This window comes from Macaca fascicularis, chromosome 20 (genome assembly GCF_037993035.2).
Source record: "Macaca fascicularis isolate 582-1 chromosome 20, T2T-MFA8v1.1".
Lineage (NCBI taxonomy): Eukaryota > Metazoa > Chordata > Mammalia > Primates > Cercopithecidae > Macaca > Macaca fascicularis.
In genome coordinates, this window is record NC_088394.1 from 56,539,867 (window position 1) to 56,566,229 (window position 26,363).

General features: G+C 34.1%; 1 long non-coding RNA gene across 1 annotated transcript; it reads left to right on the forward strand.

Annotated features, from left to right (window-relative positions):
• Nucleotides 1-255: 255 nt before the first annotated feature.
• Nucleotides 256-25,962, forward strand: LOC135968846 (uncharacterized). Its single transcript, XR_010583833.2, has 2 exons — nt 256-606; nt 23,584-25,962. It is a non-coding gene; the product is annotated as an uncharacterized lncRNA (long non-coding RNA).
• The last annotated feature ends 401 nt before the right edge of the window (nt 25,963-26,363 follow it).

The following is a 26,363-nucleotide window of genomic DNA, read 5'->3' on the forward strand; positions in this document are numbered from 1 at the left end:
AAGTGGCAGAGACATGGGAAATATTCTGTCACTCAGCATCAATTTAGAATTTAATACCAACTATTCTTGTCAAAAACTCCTAGTACATGAGTCCTAACATGGACAGGGCTTGAATTCTGATGTCACTACCAAATTACTCAGTTTAAGACAAAGGAGATTCAGATATTTAAGCCCTGATGCCTACTGTGGCTTGAATTTAGAGATATGCTTTCTATATTCTGAAAAATTGCCTTTGAAAAGTAGTTTCTCTAAATTTATGTTTAAGATACTGGAAGTAATTTAGTATTTTGGTTCTGTTAACCTCCTTTGAAACCACAAATCTGAATTAATTTCAAGTGCTCTCACAAAGGCAAAGTCAAATGAGTGCTTTCTTGAGAAAAGTTTTTAGTATAATAGTAGATGGTGTTATCATTATCAGAAGAGAGAATTTTCTGTCTCATTTGTCAACTTCACATCGCAAACCCCCAGAAGAGTTGTCCTCAAAACAAAATAATTGCCCTTGTTGTTTCTTCTTACAGAGTTTTCTCCACATCGTTAATGGTATGGGAATTAGGAGCAGGTCATGTGACTCACATGGCTCACCATATAATTCCTTCTGGAGAGCAGGTAAGTTCCCGGTCAAAGAATTCAGGGACACTTGCCTAGACTATTTTTTAGGAAGCAATAACTCTGAAGAGTAAGAGAGATGTATTTGAAATTACTGTAGCCCTATATCTAAGAAAGCTATATAACAGGGTGAAAAATCAGTTAAGGAGAAGGAGACAGAGAAGAAAGACAAGGATTGACGGGGAGGATGAGGAAGAGGAGAAGGAGGAGAAGAAATAGAAGGTGGAGGAGGAGAGCAACCCTACAAATAAAAAAACTACATCTTTCTATTTTGTTCTATGTTGGAATTATTGTGGACATAAGAAACAAAGAATTGAGGAGAAAAGCCTGAGTTGTTAAGGGGGAAAACAAATAACTTTGCGATGAAATAAATTCAGGTTTGAATTTTCTTAGCCATTGGAATTTAGCCAAGGTGGTTAACTTATCTGTGCTAAGCTTTCTAATTTGAAAAGATGAAAATAATATTTGGCACATTTTGGTTGATAAATTCCTAATAAAGTGTTTGGTATCTACTAAGCGCTTGAAAGGAATCTCTATAATCAATAATACCATTATCTATGGCACATAGAGATCATACAGTCACGCCTTAGGCATGAACAGATATTCCTGTATGATGAAACTTGCAGGAATGATGCTCCCAAAGAGAAAAGTGAAGTTCATACTCTTGATGAGCTCTTTACTCCTTACCATCCATTAAAACTCAGGATCAGGCAAAACCTCACAAGAACATGCGGTTTCTTGAATTTATAAAACCTAAACTTTTGATATCTGGGGAAACTATTTACCACCTGATTCAGGAGTTCCCAGAAGCAATATTAAGCAGAGGATCACAAATGCCTGGATACTTTTTGCTCTTGCACAAGTAATCATAACTTGAAAAGATTAGTGGGTCTTGGCACTACATATTTAATCTTGGCTCTTTTTGACTATCACATCACTTTTAGACACTAATTAGTAAAAATTAGCTCTTACTATGGTTATCTTTTTATTTTGGAATGGATATCTGTCTTTCCACTAGCTTTTTTATTTTTCTTGAATACTATTGACCCTGCCCTCAGAAACAAATGAAATCTTTAAACTAGAAGTGAACCTTAAGCTAATCAATATTAGAAGTTCTCAAGTTTTTTAAAAAATAAATCAATATCTCCAATAAAAGTCTCAAGCAGATGACTAATACATAAAATAGATGAAAGTAAACTTGCTTTGTTTGAAGCAGGATGAGTTTGGTGTTCTATTCACATATCCTTTCCTCACTGCTCAAAAATTATTTTCATTGGTCTCATAGCTGCCATTGCATGGAACACAGCTGTACAGAGAATTGTGGCCCTGAGTTTTGGATTACATGAAGGTTGTCAGGCGGAGGTCGTTAAGGGGAAGGTTGGAAATGAGAATGTTACATAAACTTCATGCTGTTTGCAAGCAGTTGCAGTTTGTCTGTCCAGTCCACTGCCACTGGACTATATGTAAAGTGGATATGTTGTCTAGCCGACCACCAGTGGATTGTAGGAAAGCAGATATCGTGTCTATCCCACCACCACTGGACCAAGTCTGTACATCGGGTGGTTCTCCTGTCCAGCCCGCCACCACTGGACTCTCCCCTGTATGTGAGCCCCTATTGTCTCCAAAAAAATTTCATTTTTATTTTTTAATAAAATCATGAATGTTTTCTCTAAAGAATTATTTACACCTCAGTTCATGCATCTCCATGGAGGTTATCAGTCATGTTTCCTCTTCTGTCTCATCATCATGACAACCTAGACTGACCTGTCTTATTACACTGTCCCTCTTGCCTGGTGGAATGACAGCAAGACATATCTTATCTTTACTGTGATTTGGTTATATGGATGCTAGAGAGGGCATGATCACACTTCATTGAAATCAAAAGTTGAGCTAGGTGTGGTGGTACATGCCTGTAGTCCCAGCTACTTAGAAGGCTGAGGCAGGAGAATTACTTGAGCCCAGGAGTTCGAGGCTGCAGTGAGCTATGGTCATGCCACTGCACTCCAGCCTGAGTGACAGAGTGAAATCCTGTCAAAAAACAAACAAACAAAAAAAAAAAAAACAAAGAGAAAACAAAACAAAACAAAAAACCCAAAACCTAATTATTTTTTAAAATTAATAAAACCAAACATAAAACAAAGTTGTAAGTTGTTAGGCTTAGAGTAGCTTAACATAGCATGATGCTTACTGATAATAAAGTGAGCACACAGAGAGTAAGTAATACAGTCAAGAATCCCAGTGGCGTGATTTTACTACTAGATCCACATGGTCCAAGCTGGAGATCCCACTCCCCCGTATGTTTGAGTACTGGTGTGTTGTTAGTTACTTAATAGTTTTTAGGTTTATTTTACTTATTGATGTATCCTTCAGTGGTTCTTGAAAGAGACCTGAGACCCTCTCCTTCACCTCATTTTCTTCATCATTCTCTGACTTAGACATGGATTTCATTTCATTCTAAAGTAACAGCTTTCTATAATGACATGCATTCCATAAAAACTAGCAAGATTTTCTTTAAAAGTCCATATATGGTAATTTCCAGAAAGAGAAGCTATTTATCTTTCCAAAATATTTGTTGTTCAGGAGCTGGAAATGTACACAGTTAACTGGCAATGATGGAGATTAATGCATCATACAAATATAGGAGAATATCGTTACCAGTCATTTCTTCAGATTACACAACATGAATCATGAATCATTTCAAAATTCACTTTGAGTATAATTTCTTAGCAAATGCCAAGAAACCAAATGTAGTGTTTTCAAATTAACCTGGATATCAGAATGGAACAATACTACACACACACACACACACACACACACACACACACACCCTCACAAAATGTGTTCCTCCTTGTTACTCTGTATCTTGTGAAGAGACCATGTGTTTTACTTTTTCTTTAAACAATGGAAACAAGCAAAGTGTACTAATTAAGAAAGGGATTTACGTATTCCTACATCTTTAAGACTTCAAAATAATTATCACATGGCCATTCAGATCAAACTTGAGTAAATAGTGAGGTTATTAAGAAGGTCATTATCATTTCTTTATTCATTAATTATTGCTTTAAGTGTCTGTGAACTATTTAACATTTCCTAGTACAGGGTAATCTGGTGTTTTCTTGATTCTCTGGATTCTAAGTGTCAAAGGCATCTTAATTCATTTGTTGTTCAACATATGTTGATCTTGTGCATACTACGGGTCAGGTTCTCTGTTGGGTATTAAATGATACAACAACAAACACAAAGTCAGATAGGTTCCTGCCCTCAAGAAACTAACTACAGTATTCCAAATTCATTATAAATCTTTTGCATTTAATTATTGAAACTATTCATGTTCTTTAAAAGCTCAAAATATGGAGACAAGGGCAATACTAATAAAATGTTAATGCTATATGATTTATTCAGATTACTTTAAGAAAATATTTTCTATGTGCCAGGCACTATATTAGATGTTGGGGATACAGTGACTAGCAAAATAATGCTGCTCTTATGATCTAGTGGGAAAAATTAAATAGTTGAATAATTTCAATATTAGACAGTAGATCAAGAGCTACCTCTGCAAGGTCATATATAGGATATTCTGTCAGCATACCTAACTGAGGTGTGCAATTCAGAGAAGCAGCAGCAGCACATGTGTTGAAGAATGACTCAAAGGCAGCCAGGCAAAGAGTGGTCCAAAGGGGAAAAATGATCAAGGTATAGGGGATGAGGCCCCATATTGTAGAAGGTAGCATAGAATACTAGAGATAGAGAACAGTGAAATAAGGATATAGGGATGAGCTATATCCTTATAATCATGAAGGTCTCTGTTAGCTTTCCTAAGATATTTGGAATTGATGAAAAAGGTAAAGGGGAATACTAAAGAGCTTTAAGCCAGGGAATTGTGATCAATTTTTCACCTTAGATACCGGCTGCTGTATGGAAATGGTTTGATATAGAAACTATTCATATGTTGCATAAGATGCACAGAGAGAGAGAGATGCTTTGGAATTATGAGCAGAGTCTTAGAGTAGTAGTTTTAATGCATGCACCCAGACATTCTCCAACTGTGTACCCTTTGTATTATAACATTCTGTAGGTTATTCCTAGGGTATTCCTAGTAGATTAAAAAAGTAGAGGTGTAAAGCACTGGAAATCAAAGAAATCCATTTCTTGTTCAAATTCAAATGTTTAACAAACTCTGCCCTACCATTAGCAATTGCTTCAGCAGAGAGTTAAGATGCCTAATGTAATTAAAGCCATAAAAATAAATATTTCAGCAAATAAATATTTAAATGCCAGCCAGTACAAAACTATTAATACTATATAACTCTGAATATTGTTAAGGTGCTATGAGGATGATCTCATTTGATCGTCTCCACAACCCTATGAGATATAGACAATTATTTTTTAAATCACCTGTTGAATAAACTGAAATTCAGAAAGATTAAGTAAATTGGCCAGTCATACAGCTAATGGGCAGAAAGGCCAGGATTAAGAAGCAGATTGGTTTTATTTTTCCTTTAAAAGAGCAGAAATGAGCTTATGTTTATGAAAACTATGGGACAGAAACTCCTGAAATGCCAGAGTCAATTCCTATATTTTTGCCTTAAGTTTTTGACCTTTGATTTATTTAATAGGAAAAGATATTGGGATGGTTTTTTCCATCTCTCTGTACAGAACAAACGCAGGAGAGGCAAACCTCCATATGTGAAGCTATGGCAAGGGAGTCTCCCCACCCCGCACTCCAACACAGTCTGTAGATAAAGTAAGTTTGAGAAGCTAGAAAGTGGTTTTTTCCCATTATCTCCCAAACACTGTCATTTGGCTGCATGCAGATTTCACTCTGACTCTGGCAAATGTGTCCCTTTATCTAACAATAAACAATTATATTGAAAAGCAAGATGGGAGAAAAATATATATAGTATCATTATTAAAACTTTGTGATCATCTTATCAACAAAATTGAAGTTAAACCCTTGATTTATTGTATGTTTTATTATGTCTTCACCCCAGGGAAGGTAATTTGACTTTCTTGATGTTGCCCTTCTTTTTCTCTCCTTTCAAAGCTATGATTAAGAGCTAATTTATTTAGATCTGTCTGTGATTAGTTGCATGATTCTGCTCCTTGTTGAAATTAATTTTCAGACACTTTAATTGATAGTACCTGTACTATATTTAATGCATTTTGAGGTGCTAGAATAAAAATGTTGCTTGCTGAAATATTCGCATACTCACTCTGCTAGCTAGAACACTGATGTATTATTCTATATCATCTTTTTTTCATGATTTTACGGAGGAAGAAGATTTAAGTCAATTGTTTGGTTTATTTTCATTTATATTGAGAAAAATGAGAACAATTATTTTACAAAATAATACAGTTGTTTTTAAGGACCATAAATGGGCTTTGTGAAGCTTTTGAAATTATGTAAGCACGTGCACGCGTGCACACGCCTGCACACACACACAAACACACACACACACTGATTACTGGGAATGTATCATATAGGTACTTCAAAAATTTTCAGTGCCTGATGTACTTTTGAATGCTACATGTTTATAAAATCATCTATTTGCTTTAAAAAAATACCCACTAAGATAATCGGTGTCTAAATCACAATTCCTAGGATTTGTGTTTTGAGGCTTATCTAGGATTGAGATCCAAGGTATAATCAGGCTTACACTATACAACAGGGATTTTGCTAGACATATTAACTAGTTGTCTTTTAACCCTCATGAAACCTTTGTGAGGTTGCATAGACATGACTATTTTCAAGATGAAAAGATTGAAAAGTTAAATTGACATATAGGTGCTGGTTGTTAATTACAGCTTTAGCCATGCTCAAACATTTCAGAAGCTTATATATTTTTATAAATATAATAAGGTCTTCTCTGTTATATTCTTGAGTTTTGTTACATTATTTTTTCAGTTAATATCTTCCTGACTTTTTAATTTATTTATTTTCCATGAGAGATTTGTGTTACAAGCAAAATACATATAGATTCAAATCTATCATTCTGTTTTATTCTTGAATATTGTATTGTTAGAAATTATCAGACTTTCTTTGAATTTCCTGGTCTTCTATTTTGTTCCTCTGAGGAAATATGATGTTACTAACTCATCACTCACTGAATTGTATTAAATATCACATTGCATACTTTTGACATTCATCATAATAATCAAGCAACTTGTACCACCTAGTATTTTATCGAACGATCTTTCATATTATAATGTTACAGTCAAATATTGTGTATTTTAAAGTATTTTAAAATCATTCCACTTTGTGACTGAAAGTATCCTGACAGAAATACATAGGGGAAAGTGCAATGCAATTTAAATGTCACATTTATCCCTTGCAGTAAATTCTACATTCAGGCAGTTGTAGTCTGAGGGAGGTTTTTCTCTGTCAGGTATCAGCTGTGTGTTAGTTCATAGCCTAACTTTCACGAAGACTTTCAGAGGCATAGGAAACATATGACTTTAGAATTTGGGCAGTAACAGGCAGATTTTAAAAAATAGCTATTATTATTATTTACTTAATGTGTTAGAGAGCAACCTCCGTTCATTTTTCTTTGGAAGTTGATATTTTCCATCTAGATACTTGCTCCATACTCCAGTGAAAGGATGGGAGCTTTCCTAGATTAGTACACCTTGTGTATCTTTTACTTAGAAAAATTAGAAATGCTTAAAAAAATAAAACAATGTCTAGCCTAAAGCTGCTCAATAATGTCTAGTTTTATTTTCCTTCTAGACCTCTCCCAGACAGGAAGCTTACATTTCCCTGCCACCCTGAAGTTAGGCATGGTCACCTGAACTTCTTTGCCCAATAAAATGTGAATGTAATGAGATGATGTATTTGACTGCTAGGTGAATGCATTTAATCACTGGTGGTGTCCCTTCTCTCTGTTTCTGGGTTTCTTGTTAATGGAAGCATTACAAGTGGACTTGGAAGTGCAATGCTAAGCCATCACTTAGAGGACAGTTGCTCTAAAGAATCTTCCCACTAACCACCAATTCACTATGAGCAGGAAACAAAGCTTTGTTGTGTTATGTCTTTAAAATTTGGGGTTGGCTGTTAGCTTATCATGACGCAGCGTATCCTTTGTTTTAGGATTCACAATACAATCCCAAGATGATGCTTTACCATTAGACATATAATAAGGGCATCAATATACACTAAATTTTAGTTCAAAAACACTCTCTTTTTACAGATTGTAAATTAATATATAAACATCCTTCTCCTTTTTCCTCAACATTTCATCTGCACTTTTCCCAACACTGTCAGTATTTTCCCTGCTATGTGTGAAGACTTTAGAATATGTAGAATAGTAGAATACGTATATTGAATAAGATAAAATAAAATACTGTTTCAATGTTTAAAATGAGAAGGCATCTGTCCAATTCGCATGGCCCATCCAACTAAGTAAAATAATGCCAAAGTCACTCAATAAATAAATAGTTCATGGAAACTTTGAATTCATAACTATCTGATCCTAAACTTCACATTATTTGCACTAAAATCATAACCTTTTCCTAGCTAATGAAACCTAGCTCCTAAAGTTGTCATGAGGATTAAATGGGATATCGTGTGCAAAGCAACCAGTCCAGATTCTGGCATCAAGAAATTCTCAATAAATGTTAATTTATCTTCAGAAATACTCAAGATGCCCCTTAAATTTTAATCAGGCACCCTTACATGTTAAAATTATCAAACAGCAATCATTATGGTCCTCAGTGATTAGTGTCTTTTCCACAATAGATCATAGTGCTCTTTCCAGACCTTTAAAATTAAATTGCAACTTAATCCGGCTTCCTTTTGTTTCAGCTTGCTGAAATCTGAACCTGTGCCTGAATCTGCATTACAAAATAACTAAAATATGTAGTGGACTTTATTTACCTGAGACTGTTTTCTAGTTGAGATCACTCCTTTTGGCATTATGTTGATAAATCATGGAGTAATCTAGTCCCAAATTCCAACTCCATCAGCAAAATCACTTTAAGTAGCCTTGATAAAACACACACACACACACGAGATATATAGTCTGAATTTTTCAACTAGTTATATTTAAATGTACACACATCTTTACTTTTATTGATCTGTACTTTTGATATTGATTTTATCTTCAGGATCTATTTCATTGTCTCCTAAACATGGCATTTTATTTATTTTTGTTACATCTCCAGGCAAAAATGCCAATTTCATGGTTTATATTAGAGATTGGTTAATGAAATATATATTTCAGGTGAATGATAAGCAAAAAGTTGTGGTGGATTTGACGTCCATTAGGCAACCCAGGCAAGGTTGACATTTTGTTGTTTTTCTTTTGTAATATTGATGCAGTTTTCCCGTGTTAAGCTATTTAGTACACCAAAAGCATATGAATACAGCATATTTAAAAAGCATATTTACTTGTTTTACTTTTCTAGTACTTACTGAATATTTATCACTGAGTTTCTACTTGTAGATTAGGAAATGCATTTACAAACACTCAGAATATTGAAATTTAAAGTGTTTTTAAACAAAATTTTCTCATGCCCTTTCAGTTTGCACAGATGAAACCTAAGATGCAGAAAGAGACTACATGAAAACAATGTTTGCTTATAGCTTACAACTTGTCATAGCCATATCACTACTTGGGAAGTGGAGTGGAGACAGGTACCTTCAGCCTCTGAGAAGAAATGAGACTTACCCTGTCCTGAACACTTCACATGAATTCTGGACTCTAGCATGACTGAATCTTTCCTCTTCCACTTACTAGCTGTATAAGGAATCTTAAATATTTCTGGAACAAGATAAAACATAAATAGGCAAATCATCACAGAAAACAACTACAAACAAACACACTAAACTAAACGAAATTAGTTATTTTGCCTTTTAAAATTCACTTAAACTATCTCATTCTTAGTGTCTCATCTTTCCCATGGGGTTGTTGAGAAATCAAATGTGAATGCATTATAAAGGGTAAAACACTTTTCCAATGTAAACCAGACTTGGCATCCAGATGGACACAAGGGAGTTTAAATATGCAAAGTGCAACTTTGGAATATTGAATTGCAGGACGTAAGGATAAACTCCTACTCTAAGAATGTGAACTCTGCTGCTAAATTGTCTGGAATTTAATCTCAGCTGCTTGATTTACTAGCTGTAAACTGACCTTAGACATGCTACTTAATCTCCCCGTGTCAAGGATTTTTCACCCTTGAAAAACATGGGATAATAATACTTCTGAATTCACGAATTTATCATAAAATATAAATAAGTTACTACATAAAAAATAACTAGGAGAGCCAGGCAACTTTGCATTAGTATGCAATGTACAACAAACATAAACTAACCCACTTTGTGTTGTTGCTTCATTGTTATTATTTTCAGACCTCTAGGAACCTCAAGCCACTTTAAGTTCCACATGGATTCTGACTAAAATTTATACAAGAAAATCTTTTCTGCAGGTAGTTGATGATGTGGGTTTGATTTATTGTTCCTTTAGCCACTGCCCATCCTGTATGATGGTAGCATCTCCACATTTTAACTGAGTTTCATCGTCACGTCCATAATTCGCACTCCACATCTTGGGCCCTGGCTAGGCTCTGCTCACAGCTTTCATCAGTTTAACTTCATATATTTTAGACTTTTGGTAATCAGGCCATGTAGCCACTTTTTAATTTAATCTCTAGGAATTTCTCACATTCTGAACAGCTTGGAGCAGGGTATTCTCTGTGACAAGAAGAAGACAGAATTTCAAATGTGAAGAATGTTCTTTTCTTTCCTTGCTCTCACACTGTGGACAGCAACACCCTCTTCTCTCCCTGCCCCCAGCCCATATAGTTATTACAGAATGTGAACACAATTTTCAAATCAAGATTTAACTAATCTCAATTCCATGCAGTGAAACTCACATCATGATATATGGCTGAGCAGAAATCCATTTAATTTGTATTAATCCAATACTCTATTTTGAAAGATCACTCTGTTTGACTATTAACAGTGCTGATAAACTAATAATTATGCACGGGATTGATTAATTAGGTTTGGCTGTTCACAATTTGATTTTACCATTTTAGCTTGACATTTATCGAAGGTTTGTCTGCTGTTAGGCTGATGATTTGGATGATACATGTTAATTGATTTGCATCCATCATTCCCTTTCATTTACTCATATGAACTGTATTTGAAAGCATTGGGTAGTCTATAGTATGCATTCAAGAGGTACTTTGGAAACCAATCTGTACCCAAATCTTTGCTTTATTGCTATAGATTATTAAGCAGTTCCAACTTATAGACACAAAGAATGACTTGGGATTCCAATTAAAATGAGTTTAAATAGGCTGCAAAAGCTTTCCTCGGCAAAGTGACTTCTGCACTAAAAAGCCAAATTAGTGCACATCACCATTCAGGCAGAGGAACCACCATATTCTACACTCTAAGCTGTAATGTCTAATGTTAAAAAATATAATAGAATTTACATAAAATATTAAGTGAATTGCATATTATATGCCTGCACATCGTACCTGTTCAATACATAAAAGTAAAAACATGTTTAGCTTATTATCTTTTGTTAGTACAATATCCATCAGATCATGCTCAATGGTGCTTAAAAGACAAAACTAATATTATCTAAGCCTTAAAATATTCATGTATTCATTCATTCAATAAATCGATTATTTGTCTATTTATGCATTCATTCAACTACTTGCTGGACTCTGCTAGCCCCTGGTTGGCATTTATTAATTATCTCTTTTCCATCCATTTCCCTTTTCTTCCTTCCCAAAAACACTCTATATTTTCCGGTCAAGCAATTTTGTACATTTTCATTTCTAGACGTGGATCCTGATTAACAAGCTAATCAAAATTACCATCACTCTGTCCACAGTGATAGGCTCAGACTGAACTTGATGGCCAAAATTCTCAGTAACAATGTAACAGCTATGGGTATCTCTATATCAAATGCCATAGCACATTCTTTCACAATTCTGGAATTTCCTAGAAATAAACAAGCGAGAGAGAGAGAGAGAGAGAGAGAGCAAACAAAACTGATTACCGTATTAACAGTTGTTATTAATAAAGGTTAATATTTATCATTTACTTTTGTTTGTGTTTGATTTTGAGACTGAGTCTTGCTCTGTCACCCAGGCTGGAGTGCAGTGGCATGATCTCTGCTCACGACAACCTCCACCTCCGTGTTCAAGCGATTCTCCTGCTTCAGCCTCCTGAGTAGCTGGGATTACATGCACATGCCAACATGCCAGGCTCATTTTTGTATTTGGTAGAGACAGGATTTCGCCATGTTGACCAGGCTGGTCTGGAACTCTTGACCTCAGGAGATCCACCCGCCTTGGCCTCCCAAAGTGCTGGGATTACAGGAGTGAGCGACTGTGCCTGGCCCTTTTCATTTACTTTGTATTAGATATCAACTGAAATAATAAAGCTGTGTGATAGACAACACAAAATCTCAGTAGAATAATAAGCAAGTATTGCTCAGGTTCAGGGATGGTCCTGTAGGCAGCTTCCCTGTTTCTCACTTGGTGTACTCAGATATCTGGAGTTTGGCTAGATGTCAGCTGATTAGAATGGCCTTGATTAGAATGGTAGGAGTGACTCACCTCTAATCTGTGTGTCTCTCATCCTCCTCCTGGGGCCACTGGCTTAGCCCAGGCATGTCCTTCACATGGCAATAGAGAAGGAAAGAGTGAAGAAGCCCAAGGAGCCCTTCTAACCCTCCTTTTGTGTGATGCTTGCTAAGATTCACTTGGCCCAAAGCAAACATGGCTGAACTCAGACTCAGAAAGGGAAGGCACTACAAAGTAGATGGCAAAGTGGATAGAACCAGGATGTGTTGAAGAATTGGGGCCATTATTATCATCTGCAATATATTTAGTTTTTTCAAAAGCTACAATACAAAAAAAAAATGGTTTCTACAGTGACCTCAACTGCTCCTGTTTTTATTTCTCTATCAGAATCTTATAATTTATTTTCTCCTTTCTCTTTCATGGTTATCATTCTGTACCCTTTAATTTAGCTACCGCTGCATATAATCGTTGTACTACTCCTTGGGGCCACTCGAGTACATAGTTTGTGGGGAGAATGATACTTTTCTTGCTTGGACGACTCCTTCCCCTGCAGGAAAATCAAGGTAAAATAGAGAAAAGGACCATATAATAGGATGAAAAGTCTGCATTGTGGAATTATACTTTTTTAATCTTACAGCTTTTATTTAACATTTAGGAGTTTGGGAATGTGTATGCTTCATTCCCCAATTTCTCCCAATGTACTGGGAAAGCCAACATCACTTTAGCTTGGAACACTATTTGGTAGATCATGTTTGATAACATATTTGAGAGTCCCAGGCCAGCATTTTGATTCCTGTGTGATAAATAAAGGTAAACACTTTTTTTTTCTCAACTCTCTCTCTGTGTAGATAGACACATATAGGTTACTTTTTTTTTTTTTTTTTTTTCTAGCACGTGTATATGCCTCAGGCCTAAAAAGAATTTATCTCAATGAAAAAAGCTCTTTTACTTTTCTTCCATTTCAGAAACTATTGCCAGGATACAATTACGAGCAATTCTTTTCATTAAAATACTGAACTCTGCCCATCTGTTTTGATTTTTAATTGTATCCTTTACAACATGATGGCAAAGTGCTTTCTTCTCTAGCATCGGCCAAGAAAGGTGGGTAGAGACAGGTACATAAAAGGGTAGCCTGACTGTCTTGTCCATTTGGGAATTGTGTCTTGCCATCTGCTTTTAGATGTATTCTGTTGCCTGTTAAAAATCCATGTACCCTCTAGCCACAGGTTCCACACAGAGCTTCTAATAATGTGAACTTTGCTCTAGGATTTCTCTGTTGTGCATGAAGTATTCCCTTCCTGCTAAGGTCACCCTTCTTGCTCCAGGTGCTGATTTTTTGTGCTGCTTCTGATTTACTTATATTGATAGTGGAGTCCTTGGTATGTGTTATATTGAAATATTACTAATGTATGAACTGTAACATTAAATTTCCAATCTAATCAATCAATGGCATATATATGCAGTAGGTGCTTGGCTAGTAAAAAGATTAATTACCATGTGTAATGAAAACTAACTCTCTATAAGGTGAAATATTGCATGTCTCTCACAGAAAGATGGAAGCCTGAACACTGTGTTAAGCTAATGACTACTGCTGCCATTCAGCCATATGGATTGCTTTTAAGACAAACCGAAATGAAGATTAAAGGCATGTAAAATCAACTCTCTATTAAAGCAGTTAGGGCTTTTCTCCAGATTCTACAGGAAAATTATGCAATCTGTTGTGAAACCAGGCACTTGTCTCCCAGATGGTGCCCAGAATCTATCTAAGCAAACACTTCTTCCCTGTTCTGCGAAACAAACTGGGCATATTTTTTATTTTCTGTGCTTGATTATGCATCTGAAGACATTTACACGGCAAGGACCTTGTAGAGTTGTTGTAGATTTGGATTGTAAAACTTCACAATATTGTGGTGTTATACATTTTTGAGAGCAAACTTGAAGTTATAAAGTAAAAGATGATGTCATTTTCTGAGATGTACTATGTCCCTGATTTTTTAGCTTTCTTTTTTCCCAAAAATATTCTGCATGCTGCTATTCAGAAAGTAAGGCCATGAATCTCTCAGTTTGTTGATAATCTCCTGTTAATTAATGTGGACATGATTGCCTTTATGGAGGCCTATTGTAAAGTAAATTATTGGTAATAGGGTACAAGATTTTAATTATTATTGGGACGATTTTGTACAGAAAGCTTTTTATCATTTGAATTAATGCCTGAAAGAGTTATAACTTTTTTTTATATGTACAGCAAATATTCTTGCTTTATATATACGAAATCCTGATTGGTGAACACTATTGGGCATAATGATTAGGCTAAATTCTCCTCGACATCTTTTCCACCTATTTTACCTGGGTCTCCTTGCTTTCTTCGTATTCAGCATTCAATCTTGTCTTTCTTTGGTTTGACTAACTCCTTGCATCCTCATGCTCACCTCAGATTACACAAAGAGTTTCTCGTCCCTTAGAACTGAGTTAGGTACATGTTATTTTCTTCTAAGTTGCCTGGAATTTACCTGTCTCAGACATAGCACATTGTCTGCTGCAAAAAGCCAGTCTATAAAGAAGACAAATGAACTGTATTTAAACTTCGTCTTCTATTTCTTCAGCCTTTAGCCAGCAAAATTTTGATCCATGATAAGCACTCATATATTTTTGTTGCTTGCTTGCTTGACTGGCTATATATCAATGAATAATGAATGAATAAATGAATGCATTAATGACATCACTTGTCATTAATTATTATATATAAAATATATGTGCTTTATATATAAATATATATAAATATAATATTATGTATAATATATACTTTATATATAAATATATAAATATATAATATATAATATATATCATATATTATATATAAAATATATCTTATATATAAAATATACTATATATAATATCTGTTATGGATATATATTATATATTATAGATAAATATATAATACATATTATATATTATAGATATATTATAGATACATATTATATATTATATAATGTATATAACAATATTATACATAATGTATATAACATGTTTTACATATAATATATAATACATGTTAAATATATAATACACCAAATATATCTATAATATATATTTATATATTATATAATATATTATAATATTTTATATATTACATAATATATTATAATATTTTATATATTATGTTTGAAAGAACAAGTGTAGCAAATATATATAATATGTACAAGCAAATATATAATATATAAGCAAATATATATGATATGTTATTATATATTAAATATATATAATTTACTTATATATAATATATATAAGTAATATATGTAAGATATATAATATATATACATAAATTTATATATTTTTCTATAAATTTTAAATGTAAATTTATATATAAATATGTTTATATAAATATATATAAGAAATATATCTATTTCTTGTATATAAGAATATATATGTGTGTGTATGTATATATTATATATATATTTCTGCTTTTGGTGTGTAAAGACCTTAGGAACATTGCTCCCACCCTTACAACAAGAAAAAAAATAGCTGAACAAAGTGAAAATCAATGATTTTTCTTAAATCCTTCTGAGAATTGAGGTCACACAACAAATCACCACCCTGAAAACTGGGGAGGCAGGCTAATACAGAGAATATATACCAATTTACCTGAACAGAAATCACAAGAGCCTGGAACTGATAGAAACATTTAAAGGTATTGCTGGAGGCTAAATATGGACTAGTTTAGAAGTTAAAACTCTGCAGGGGGCCAAGAAAAGGGAGGCCCCCACACTTTTGTAGGTTTTACCCCCAGGAGCCCCACTAAATTTTCATAGTGAAAATTGGAGAAAAATCCCCTCCAGTTTGGTCAGGGTGAGGGTGAAAGTAACAGTTTTGAAATATGCCCACATCTTCCTGTAAAACAAAGGCCTACTCAGAAAGAAAGAAAACTTCATCAGAGCATTAGGTACGTGAGGGAAGCAAAATACCTAAATACAGCTTTCTGTACCTGTCTATCTCCCTTAAGAGGGGAAAATGCTAAGAAGCGCTTGCGAGGGTCATAGCCTATAAACACAGGACACTAAAAGACTAAGACCTAAATATAAAATTATGGAATCCTCTCCTCCCTCCACACCTTACCACCACATCAACAGGAATCCTGTATAACAGTGGGGTATAGCTGCAGTACCTGCAAGGCCAGGACTCTAAGAAGGACTTCTGGGGGAAACCCACAAATAACAGGGGAGACAAAATCAAGGACATAAGAGTAAATTTGAGCTTTTGACATCTGTAGATGCAGCAAAGAGTAAACACAGCTAACTCTTAGAAAGATAAACTCTCACCTAAAGACCTATCTACCTCATTTCCTTTTACTCCATAAATTATGTTCCTCTTTCAATAAAAATTACAAGACAGCTAAAAGGCAAGAAAAAAACAATATCAGAAAAGAAAAAGTAAACATCAGGACTGGACTCAGATATGGCAAAGATTTTGTAACGGTCACACCAATAAACAAAGACTGATATTCTAAAGGATATAATTTAGAAAATAGGCAATATGCAAGAAGTAATGAGTAATATAAGAGAAGTTATGAAACTTTTAGGAAAACATCAAAAGAAAATGTTAGACACAACAAAAATTCCCAACCTGAAAAGGAAATGAAAGAAAAAGGAAAAAAAAAAGAGGATAGAATATTCAAGAACAATGGAGTCATTTAAAAAGTTTAAGATATGCATCATGAGAATACAAAAAAGAGAAGAAAGAATGAATCTAAAGAAATGTTTGAAGTAATAATGACTTAAAAATTTCTAAAATTAATGACAAGAAAACCCCACAAACCATAAATCCAGGAAGTTCACAAAATACTAATCAGGATAAATACCAACAAAGTCTATAGTTAGGTTATTATATTCAAACTGCAGAGAACCAAAGACAAAGAAAAAATCCTGGAAAGAGCCAGAGGGTATAAAATGCATGAACTATACAGGAACAATTATAAGGATGAATCAGACTTCTTGTTAGCCATGAAAGCAAGAAGAGAATAGAATAAAATATTTAAAATGCTTAGAAGACCTAGGATTTTGTATCCAGTGAAATTATCTTTCAACAGTATAGGAGAAATGAAGACTTTCATAGGCAAACACAAATTAAAGGAATTTCATCCAGAAAAATTTCCTTGCAACCAATATTAAAAGAAGTTATTCAGAGAAAATGAAATTCTTACAGGTCAGAAACTTGGCTCTATCAGAAAAATGGAAGAGTATCAGAGAAGGTGTAAATGAAGATAAAATAAAATCTTTATATTTCTTATTCCCGAATCTGATCTAGTAGATAACTGTTAAAAGTACTAATAGTAACAACATATCATGTGATTATTAAAAAGTTAAAAGAAAAATAATTAGCAGCAATATTATAAGTAATTAGAGGGAAGAAATGAGAATAGTCTGTTGTAAATTACCTATACTACCTTGAAGTGGTGTAGTGCATTTGAAAGTGGACTTGCATTAGTTGTAAATGTGTATTGGAAACACTAGGACAAATACTAATATGTTTTAAACTATAGTTCACCTAAGAAACGAGAGAAAAATAGAATCATATAACAAGCTCATTTAAAAGCAGAAAAGGCGAAAAATGGTGAAGATTTTAAAACAGAAAGAACAAGTTTAACAAATAGAGAAAACTTGTAAACATGACAGGTATTCATCGAACTATACCAATGATCACTTTAAATGTAAATAGTGTAAATTTACCAATTAAAAGACAGTGACTGTCAGAGTGAAAGGAAAACAACAACCAATCATATATTGTTTATAAGATAAGTTTACAGGTAACTTACAAGGTAAGTTTACAGACTTTACATGCAAAGATGCAAGTTAAAAGTGAAAGGTGAACTCTCATTCACTGCTAGTTGGAATGCAAAATGGTACAGCCACTCCTAGTTTGACAGTTTCTTACAAAACTAAACATATTCATATTATATAATCTGATTCAACAATTGTGCTCTTTGGTATTTACTCAAATGAGTTGAAAACTTATGTCCACACAAAAACCTTCTTATGAATGTTTATAGCAACTTTATTTATAATTGCCAAACCTGGAATCAACCCAGATGCCCTTCCAAAGGTGACTGGATAAGCAAACTGTGGCATGTTCATACAGGGCAATGCTACACATTACAAGTTTCTGTCATGTTTTCTCTGGCTTGGTAGTTTATTTTTGGTAGAAATATTGCTTAGTGTGAAAATGCATATTGCTTGAATACATATTGCTTAGTGAAAAGAGCCAATCTAAATAGATTACATATCACATTATCCTAACTATGTAACATTCTGGAAAAGACAACACTACAGAGGCAACAAAAATGTTAGTGGTTGCCAGATATTCTAGGGGAGGTGGGGAGGAAAGAATAAGTGGAGCACAGGGGATTTGGGGGGGCAATAAAACTACTCTATACAATTAAAATTAATATAAATATATTAATAATTATATAATTATGTATTTGTCAAACCCATAGAAATGTACAACACAAAAAGTAAAGCTTAATGTAAACCATGGACCATAATATAAGAAGAATGCATCAATATTGGTTCATTAATTATAATGAGTATACTGCACTAATGAAAGTTGCTCATGAGGGGTAATTGTGAGAGAGGAGGGAGCAGATGGAATGCACATGTAGAACTCTATATTATCTGTTAGATTATTCTGTAAATCTAACACTGTGGTAAAAAATAGTGTATTCATTGTTAAAATAAAACATACAAGATGCTGGCAGTTCAATTGTGTATCAGTTTCAAATAATGAAAGGATTTTAGTCACAATTTTGCTTTTCCACCTCTCTTAGTCCTTAAATACACATGGATTATCTGTACACCTGGCAAATCAGCAACACAATCAGATCCTTAACGTTTTTATCCCGTATTTAAATGGTGATGGGGTTGCATGAAAAGAATAAAATGTATATCATGCTTAAAAATTATATTCAAGTGTTTGTAAAGATACTAAAAGGAAATATTTGTCTGCAATTCAAATTTTAACATCAATGAATAGTCCTTTGTGTTACATCTATTCATTTGATATATATTTTTTCTTCAGCAATAATTTTTTTCAGTAACTTGTGTAATGGAATGACATATTAGCTATGATCTCTGGACAAGGAGTTCAAAGTCAAGGTGAAATAACGTGTGTGTGTGTGTGTGTGTGTGTGTGTGTGTGTAATCTATTAATCTGTTTGTATCTTTATATGTAAAGTGAATGTCTTACTCATAATTTAAAGTTATGTGTTGTTTTCCATCCATTGTGCTTGTTCTTTGTTTCTTCTTTTCTAATTTTCCCCTTTTTCTGCCTTTCGTGGTTTTAAATAAGTATCTATATGATTAGATTTTTCTGGTATATACATAATATTTGGCACATTATGGAGTAGAGAAAGGAGACTTTCTGTGCTTCAAAAAAAATGAAGTAAGAGAAATTAGTGTAAACTATGTGGCTTGAACAGGCTAATTCGCCAGAAAAATTGCAGTTGTACTACAACCACCTGCTCTGGATGATTCTGTCACTATCTTATGTCTGTAGGGAAATATTTGTGGGATAAGATTGACAAGAACTAACATTAACCAAGGCATCAACATATAAAAATGCTCAATATGTCTTACTATAGCAAGTATATCTGTATCATATGCTCAGAAGAAGAGGTGTAAATGTAAATGTCTATAAGAAACTAGAAAAGAACGTTGAAAGCAAACAGTCCTTCAAATGCCCCATGAAGAAGAATGGATTTTAGTGTAAGAACAACACCTAAGACACCAGAAGGTCTGAATATGAAATACACATGCTACATGTCTCACTTGGGATCACTGACCCTAAGAATACTACTGTGAGTTCTGGCTTCCCTAATGCAGAAGGGAGAAGGACCCGCTTAGTGGCAGAACATCCCATTAGCAGTCTACTCTCATTTAATTAGGATAGGTAACCATTAAGAAGTAATGTTTTAATTAGGATAGGTGATGGTAGAGAGGAGGAAAATAAGAGATTTATCTCTAAGATTTCTGAAGTAAAATGAAATGGATTTGGCTACTTTTTGAGTCTTTACCTTCTATGTCTAAAGGTACTCCTTACCCTTCACTTGGGTAAATTTGGTGAGTTTGCATACAGTTAACTAGATGAAATTCCTAGATGATTTTGTGTCTGTAATGGCATGACAGTGGCATGTATATTTTAACCACTATTATTCCTTCTGTAATGACGGATCTACAGTTTAAACTTCAGTAGCCACTGAAATCAAAATTAAAAGATGTTCAATTTAAAAATCTTCCTGATAGAATAATTTGCAGGTGTGAAACCTTAAAAATTAATGAGGGACAAAGTTTAGGAAACCAAGTTATATGAGAAGCTTTCAAAACACCTATAAATATGATTTTATAGTTATTTAGCATTATATTGCTATTTTTTGTTTTAGTAAAGATGATATTTGACATTTTATGTGTCTTAATGCATAGGGGCTATTATCCTTAAATCTAAATTCTATTTAGTATACCTATGTAATACAAGTTCTTGGCATTTCATGCTAGATAAAAATTTTTGTTACCGTAATACCTTGCCTATTATTTAGATACTTATTTCAGAGCTGACTTCAAGTATAATCATTTTCCTTAATATTTTATAGTAGTTTTTTGGAAGAATGATGAGTAGTTATGTTCCTTTGTTTTACCTTTTCTTTATTTTTCATAGCAGAGAGTTCTCTTTAAAGGGAAAAACACATTTTATGTGACAGCTTTACATGAATGCAATTCCAAAACCCTTGTGATAGAGGCAACCATTTCATTTTACCTAAGAATTCATTAAATCTAGGACTTTGCAGTTTTAGATTCTCTAGGTTCACTCTGAGCCTTTATTATGGCATGTGTCAAGTATTCAGATCTGATTAGAAGAACTCGCTTCTTTAATCAAGATTTTAATGTAAGTCTGGAGACACATATTAAACACATGAGTTTAAGTTCTTGATTCTTATTAGAGAATAGCTCATTCTTCCAGACAAACAACATTTTTATTATATTCCCATTGGACTTAAGAATTAAAAATATATTCAGTCATGTTTTTGTAATTCATCAAGCTTTATCCGTAAAAGGCCAGATAACTATTTTTAGCCCTTGTCAACCATATGGTTTCTGTCACAAATACTCAACTGTGCCTTTATAGCAAGAAAGCAACAATAGGCAATACAATAAACCTTTATTTACAAAATCAGGCGAGTTGCAGGATTTGGCCCACAGGTTTTAGTTTGCTGGTCCCCGATTGAGTGGTATGCATAGTATATAATGTAGTATATGAAACTATGCCATAAAAGTACTAAAATTTAGTTTTACACACAGGCTTTAGGTTAATGTGGTGTCAATGCCTCAGTTTCTCTCTACTGCTGACTATAAGATATCTTCACTAAAACAACATGGAACATAACCTTCCTGGTTAACACCTTCATTGACAAAAAGAAAAAAGAGACTGAGAGAGCCAGATGCATCGAACAATGTAAATCCATGAAATCCATCAGCCAAAAGAAATCAATGTTAAGAAAAACAAATTCTTGGAGTACATTTACTTGTGTTTTTTGTTGGTTTTTTTGTTTGTTTGTTTCTTGTTTTTGTTTTTGTTTTTACACAGAGTCTCACTCTATCACCCAAGCTACAGTGGAGTGGAGTGGTGTGATCTTGGCTCACTGCAACCTCCACTTCCTGGGTTCGAGAAATTCTCCTGCCTCAGCCTCCCGAGTAGCTGGGATCACAGGCCCACACCACCACGTTTGACTAATTTTTGTATTTTTAGTAGAAAGAGGGTTTCGCTATGTTGGCCAGTCTAGTCTTGAATTCCTGAACTCAGGTGATCTGCCTACCTCGGCCTCCCAAAGTGCTGGGATTACAGGCATGAGCTGCCACGCCCAGCCCCATTTAACTTGTGAATATTATTATAAACTCCGCAATTCGGCTCTGAACTTTTTTGTCACCAAAGCAAAAAAAAAGAAAAAGCCTGGTAAATTGTGAAGTTTTTATTGTCAAAAAATTTTGTTTTGAGTCATTTTTAATTAGATATTTCTGGGTTTCTATTGAAAGTACTTTCTCAAATAAAGAGAAGTATAACATAATATACTACTGAAATTTCCAGAGAGAATAAAATGATGTCAGAGATTTTCCTTTTAATTTTTTTTTTTTTTTTACAATGTAGGTTCTATTAAGCCCAAATTATAATGTTCCAGTATTTCAATAATAAAATAACAAATGATAAATTAATATCTATTAAATTACATTTTATTGAAACTATTCTATTGTTCGCGTGTGGTGGCTCTCGGATCGGGATACAGAATATTGCTGACTGATGCTCTGGCTTGAGTTAAGAATAGAAGATACTTTGAATATAAAATTCAAACATGGCCAGGTGCAGTGGCTCACGCCTGTAATCCCAGCACTTCGGGAGGCCGAGGCAGGTGGATTGTGTGAGATCAGGAGTTCGAGACCAGCCTGGCCAACATGGCGACCCTGTCTCTCCTAAAAATAAAAAAAATTAGCCGGGCGTGGTGGCGGGCGCCGGTAGCCCCAGCTACTCGGGAGGCTGAGGCAGGAGAATCACTTGAGCCCGGGAGGCGGAGATCGTAGTGAGCCGAGATCATGCCACTGCACTCCAGCCTGGGCAACAGAGTCAGACTCCATCTCAAACAACAACAACAACAATAACAACAACAACAACAAACATAAGGGGATGTTGTAATGGAGTCTGACTCCATTTTTTGATGTTTGACTATTGATAGCTTTAGAACTTCACCCCAACCTCTTCCCTTTGTTTCTCATCTGGACAAAGTGATAAGAAAGTCTAGGTGCTCTTTTCTTTGGTGCTGGCAGGAGATTCAAGCCAGGCAAATCCCTCCTTCCTGAAGGGGACTCTCACCCCGGCCTCACTTCTTAACTGAATCAAAAATCCCAAGCTAGACTTCTTTCTTCACTCTCCCAAGCCATTTTGTACTTGCTTAAGAGGCCTGCCCTGCTTTCTCCAGAGATTTTAATTGTGTAATAATAAATCTTGTCATACTGACTTGTTGAATGTGTGTGTTTGTGTGTGTGTGTGTGTGTGTGTGGTATTATCTTAAAATTCAAACCAAACTTTGAGTGGGGGTTCCTTCTGCTTTTGCAAGGTGACTATAACAGATGTGCTTGGAATTACTTATTTGTATCAAATTGTTGAAGACTGTGAGTTTCTGCCTTGCTGCAATAAGAGCTGAACCACCAACCTCTCTGTCATCACTACCGACACCCCACACAGATTATGGCATGATTAGAGCTTTGCATCGTGGAAATAGTTCTATCATCGCTCTACGTGGAAAGAACAGGTAGGGACTTGAGTGGCAAGTAGGAACTCATGAAGGATGAATCAAGAGGATTTGGCAAGTGACTGAAGATGTGTATTTGTGTCATTCCACAGATGAGATGACAGAAGAAAACAGCAAGACAGAATACGATCAAAGACTACAACAAGATTTCAAGCTTGAATGACTGGATGCAGAATACCAGGAGAAAAAAACAAGATTTGAAAAAAAAAAAAAAAAGAAAGAAAGAAAGTAAAGATTATGTTTTGGATACATGGAATTTGATCTCTAATGGGTGATTCAGTTAGAAACTAGAATATAATCAGAGCTCCAAATATCTAGCACAGGACAAGAGATAGAAACAAGGAGCCATAGTCATCTTGATAATGATAGTATAAAGCGTATTACTGGATTAAATCCTTAGCATGAAAGCATAGCAGAAGAGAAAGGGGTGGTGAGAAACTTAACCTATTGTAATTGTATGTCAGGAAAGAGACTGAAGTAATTAAAAGAAGTTTTGAAATACTTCAATAGAAAAATAAATAGTTCCCTCAGAACTACAGATCCTCAATACCAGACTGCATTTTGTCAAAAAAAAAAAAAAAGAAAAAAATCAGTTGTTTAAACATGCTGAAAATAATTTGAAGTACTGATGCAAAATATCATTGACTAGAATTACATTTTATGTATTGCATTGATTCAATTAAGATGCTATAAATTCAGAATATTGCTGATAGGATTTGTAAATTATTAGGTGATTCAACCACTCTGGTCAAAGAGGCTTAGGGGAGGAAAGAGATTTATAATTTCATGGTTCAATGACATAATGAGCACAATTAACTTAATTAGTTATTATTAAAATAACACTTTATGCTGGAAACAGTAGTGATCCTTTGGGGGCATGGGACTTTTCAATTTTACCTAAAATGTTTTCATAAATTAAATATTTCACAATCTTTAAGAATTCATGCAAGCTTCTCTCTTAAGTGTGATTGAACTTTAAAAAATACTGCCTTTAGAATATTGTTCTAAAAAGACATAAAACTAAATCACATAGAGATGGCTGTATAAAAATGAATGCATTAAAAAAGTGTTTGAGACACATTTCACTTATCTCTGAATACTAAGTAAAAGAGAAGTGAGGTGGTTTGACATTCCTATTTGACTTACATAAATGTCTTTTTAAAGAGGAAAATATGCCCTCCCTAGGAGACACAACCAAATGCTAGGTGGAGCAGCTTGTCATGGAATATAACTTGGTGAGGGCTGCATGACTTACAACCTTCAAATATTTAAGCTAATAATGAATGGTGTAAAATTCACAAGTGAATGAAGTAAGAAACAATAAATAACAGTTAAGTTTCCGTTTTAACTTGAGAGTGTTTTGCTATATCCTTTTTGACTATATATAAATTGAACCCATGCTGTGTATTTTGTAACTCCCAGAAATACAATTCAAGACTGATACGATCTATTTAAGGCTGACAAACCTATATAATTAGCTTAAAATTAAGAAAGGTCTTGTGATGCAAATTAAGCTCCTTCAGTATTGCCTTGGCAAGTCATAGAACTGATCTAATTGTCTCTCTGCATTTTGGGGAATACTAAATGATCAAGGGCACGTTTCAAGAGTGATAGACAATGGTTTGTCTTTTCTGCTAAGGTCCTACAATAACGCGAGAATGTTCATTACACAGATAAGCAGCTATAAACTTCCCTTTATTATAATGAGATTAATTCAATTTTATTTTGAACCTTAAAGCCCTCAGAGACTCAGGATTCATGTGCCTGCATGAACATGGCCCAATCTATTGTCAAACCAGAATACTAGAACCGAAAACATCTCCAATATAGAAACGTACGGACTTCCCAACTTGTTCACTTGCTATGGAAGCAAGATATAGTTCTGACGTTTGCAAAAACAAAAGAAAACTGAATGATTCTTCTTAAAACTTGTTTTCCTCTTCTTTCCATCTTTTATTTAAATCCTTTTCATCCTTTAATTCTAGTGGCCACATCAGAGGTATTGTAGATCCACAATCCTTTACTGTGTATATTTCATCAAAGAGACATTGCAACAGAGTCTGCCGATTTCACAGATAAAATGCAAAGGCCTTTCAGGCAAAAATACAAGACTAATTCAGTGAAGTTTATGAAGTTTTTATGTTTCTAACATTATATAAAATGTTACATAATGTAGGATACATGTTCCTAAAATAATATATTGCACATTGCATTTCTATAGCAAGACACATTAATTGCCTGGAAGTTGAAGTACAATTGTCCCAGAGACATAACTTTTATTGCTCAGAAAAATAAACAATTACAGGGAAGTTATTTACTTAAGGCCAAGTTCAGGAAGAATATGGCAGGAAATTGTCTAAAAGCATAAGACTGTTTAATAATACTTTTAATTTTATTTGTGTCTTAAATATTTAAATTGAATTGTTCTAGTATGACATTGCTTTGAATTTTATTAAACATATGTAAAGTGCAGTGGTTTTCTTTGTTTCAAAATTCATAATTTTTCATCTGCTCTCCACTTATGGTAGAAAAAAACTCCACACTGATTGCACTGCAGCTTTTCAAGAAAAAAATGAAAAATACTATTTCTTCATTGTTTTAGTTTTCTGAAAATGTCTTCTTTTAAGATATGCAGCTGAAATCATAAGGCCATATGAATATTTGGCAATGATCTCGTAAGTCTGCTTGATATGATCACAAGAAGATAAACTTGACTTCAAAGAAGAATTATTTAGCAAAACTGTCTCTTTTTTATCAGCATGTTGGTAATTTTCTCATACACCCTCTTTATATGAATAAATCTAAAAAACTGATTTTTGTCTTTGTAATTAATTTTCTTAAAATTTCTAACATATATTACTATAATAAAAAG